General features: G+C 34.1%; 1 long non-coding RNA gene across 1 annotated transcript; it reads left to right on the plus strand.

The window, feature by feature from the left end:
• Positions 1-1,250: 1,250 nt before the first annotated feature.
• On the plus strand, positions 1,251-2,275 carry LOC129298686 (uncharacterized). Its single transcript, XR_008590410.1, has 2 exons — positions 1,251-1,539; positions 1,911-2,275. It is a non-coding gene; the product is annotated as an uncharacterized LOC129298686 (long non-coding RNA).
• Positions 2,276-3,770: the final 1,495 nt, after the last annotated feature.

Below are 3,770 nucleotides of genomic sequence, written 5' to 3' on the forward strand. Positions count from 1 at the left end.
AGCATTCACTACTATATAACATTGCCGATCTAATAGCAGTGCGATAAAACTTTCCTTTAAGTTTATTAGGCACCTTACGGTCACAAATAACTCTTTTAGCTTTTCTTCAATTAAACCACCTAGCTTGAATTCTATGTGAAATATCTCCACTGATTTCACCATCATTTTGAATAATGGCTCCCAAATATCTAAACTTTTTCACTTGAGGTATAATTTGATCTCCCAATTTCACTTTCAAATTATTGTCGAATAATCCTTTATCAAATTTACAATATAAATATTCCGTCTTACTTCTACTTAGACGAAAACCTTTCGACTCCAATGTCCTTCTCCATAACTCAAGTTTACAATTAACCTCTTCTCTTGTTTCTGCTATAAGAACTATTTCATCCGCGAAGAGCATACATTTCAGGATTTTCTCTTGAATATGTTCCGTCAAAACATTTAAAATTAAGTTGAACAAATAAGGACTCAAAGATGATCCCTGATGTAGTCCAATCTTTATAGGAAAATCCTTTGTTTGACCACTAGGTGTTCTTATACTAGTTTTTACCCCCTCATACATATCTTGTATGGCTTTAATATAAGCAATCCGTACTCCCTTTTTTTTCCAACGCTTTCCAAAGCACTTCTCTTGGTATACGGTCATAAGTTTTTTCCAAATCAATAAAAACTATGTGTAGATCTTTATCTTTACAACGATACTTTTTCATTAATTCCCTTAGTAGATAAATCACCTCTGTAGTTGATCTACCTAGCATAAAATCAAATTGATTCTTAGAAATACTTGTCTCCAATCTCAACCTGTGCTCAATTACTTTCTCCCACAATTTCGTTGTGTGGCTCATGAGTTTAATCCCTCAAGTACAGCTATATAAATAATTAAATATTAAATATTTTACTATAATATTTCTCTTGGTACAAATTTTTCACTGTACTTTTTATATATGTAGTTGTCACCTTGAGTATTGGAGTCTTTATTGGAGTATTATCGCCTATATTGTTGCATGATGAGCAATACTACAGAGAGACTTGGCAAATTTGTAAATATATATATATTTATATATTTGCCAAAATAACAAGTACTGATACAAAGAAAAAAGGCAGCCACTTTAGATACAAGGTTGATTTTCATTGGTACTATAGTTTTTTTTAATTTTTAATTTGGTACCTATATATATATATATATATATATATATTTAATTCCCTCCTTTAACTTTCCTTCGTTAAACACGTCACCCTTGACACTTTTTGAAATCCCTTGAGGGACTTACGAAATACAAATGGCGGCAACGTTGGACCTTGAAACTCAGGAACTTCGAAGGCAGCCTGATGTGATTTGGGATCATCGTTTATCGGAGAGCTTCGCCTTGATCTTCATTCAACATAAAGCAAGAGGGTGATTAGGGATCTCATTGCACCAACGAGAGTGGTTTTAGAAATTAGGGATTTGAGTTCTACAGAAAGCGATTGGGTGATTCAGTCATTGAGCTTTGGCTTTGAGTGATAGGGCGATTCGACTTTGTCTTCATGCAACAGGTTGATCTCGTTCATCAGAAAGAGGACCTATGATTCATGGATTAGGATTCAAATGGCTGCTTACTGCTTACTTCCCATAGGTTCATTCGAAATGCTTGCTTGCTTTGATTCTTCTGTTACAGAACATTCGATGCCTAAACTACATCTTTGTTCGAATAGCTGCTTTGAATTTGACAGGTTATAGTGTAATTTTATGAGCTTCATAGTTATTGTGTAAATTTATTTCAGTATAATAACAACTTGGTATATTTTGATAGGTTCACCCATTGAATTTTTCCTCTCTTGGAAATAGTTCCCTCTCTAGATGGGCCATAACCTCAGGCACATATTCTGATAATCTAATTTCATGTCTAACAAAATTGCTATGGTAGGTTGTGTGCCCATAGAACCCCCAAGGTTTTATTCTAAAATAAAGCAAGACTTAGTGGCAGCAATATGGTTTGGTGGAAGCACTGATCCTTGAAAAAGTACCAAGAAGAGAATGAGAGCATGAAGGAAGGGAAACAACATTTGAAAGAAAACAAAGCGTACTTGAAAGTAGAGAATGAGGGCATGGTGAAAGAGATTGAGAGGTTGAAGATAAATTTGTAGAGCTTAAAGATTGTGTTGTTTGTTAGTGGCTATCATGTATCTTTTTTTGTACTGAAACTAGTGGAATATAAAGTGGGTAGATAGACCACTATTGTTGTAATTTATGAAACTATTATTATGGAATAAAGATAAGTTTTGTTGCTAATCTCTTGTCAAGTTGTTCCAAAATACTGTTTCGGTTTGACTTGGTTTCTGGTTTCTTATATTCGTGACAGCAAAAGAAAGACAGCATTCTAAATAGTAAATGGCTCTGGATGGTATTTGTTTTTACTTTGCTGTTAATGAGTGGGATTTTTGTTGCTGTCCCTCTTCACATACAAAATGCGGTCCCAACATTATCATCTGTGTCTTTACAAACGTATAATATTGTGACAGCAAAAATACATTATGTTGCCAATAGTACGGGTCCTGTGACATCAAATTGCATAAATGACAGCAAGTTTAACAATATGACAATAGGATTTCCAATGCATTTTGAACATTACCAGCAGCTTTTGTGCAAAACCTGTAGGTAATGTGTGTGTGTGTTGGAGGTGTGGGGGGGGGGATCATATTAAGTGACAGCAACAAGAAAAAAAAAACAGAGAGAAAGAGAGAGAGACAAAAAGTGACAAAAGAGTTAGCAGCAAAGCTCAACTTGATTCCATAATAATGGTTCCATAAATTACAGTAAAAGTGTTCCATCTATCCACTTTATATCTCACTACTTTCAATACAAAAGATTCTAGCAAATAAAATGGTTCACCTACCTACTTCATTACATTCCACTACTTTCAAATATTCCTCATTAATCAAGAAAGTATAACAGAAATGGTGACACCCACATTTCACTACTTTCAAATACTCCTACACAATGAACAACACAATTTTTAAGCTCTTCCAATTTCTTTTCAACCTCTCAATCTCTTGCTTCATGATCTCATTTTCTTGTTTAATTTCAGGTGCTCTCTGTCTTCTTTCAAATGTTGTATCCCTTCCTTCATGAACTCATTTTGTTGCTCCAGATTCTGTTTCTCTTGCATCATCTGCATAATCTTCTTTAGCCAATCAAAATAGTTTCAACACCAAGGCTCCTACAAAATTTACCAATGAAACACACACACACACGCAGTGCCAATTCAAAACTCAAAACGAATGACAGTGTAAGAGTTCTTTTTGTTTGAGGGATTGGAGAAAATATTTTGAAGTTAAAAGGAACCATTTTTTAACTAGTCAAATTTGGGAAAAGGGGTGACGTACGAACTTTTCTTGCTTCAAATTATTGTGCATCTTTTCATGCTTTTGAGCAGAGCACAAGGGGCAAGGTAAAAACTTGCAGAAAGTAGCTAGTCAACTATGTGAATAATGCAATTACCTTATATTTGTATTTCACATTGTCACTTGATCAGGCAAGGGCCATAAAAAAAAAAAAACAATATATTTATGATTTATTTGGTAATCCTTCTTGATTTTGCTACAAGGTAACAGAGAAAATGATGCCTCTTGCATTTAGGAAAGCTTTGGGCTTAGGAAAAGGCAAAACCATACAATAAGACCATAATCTTTAAACAATTTTCAAATACTGAAGAAAACTGAACAACATTACTGGCAGTCAAAATGTACCTTCAATTATCAAATATGCAGTATAGATATTGAGTGTA

The sequence above is a fragment of the Prosopis cineraria genome, unplaced genomic scaffold, assembly GCF_029017545.1.
Source record: "Prosopis cineraria cultivar Desert tree isolate PC_DT_omini unplaced genomic scaffold, ASM2901754v1 PC2, whole genome shotgun sequence".
NCBI classification, from domain to species: Eukaryota; Viridiplantae; Streptophyta; class Magnoliopsida; order Fabales; family Fabaceae; genus Prosopis; species Prosopis cineraria.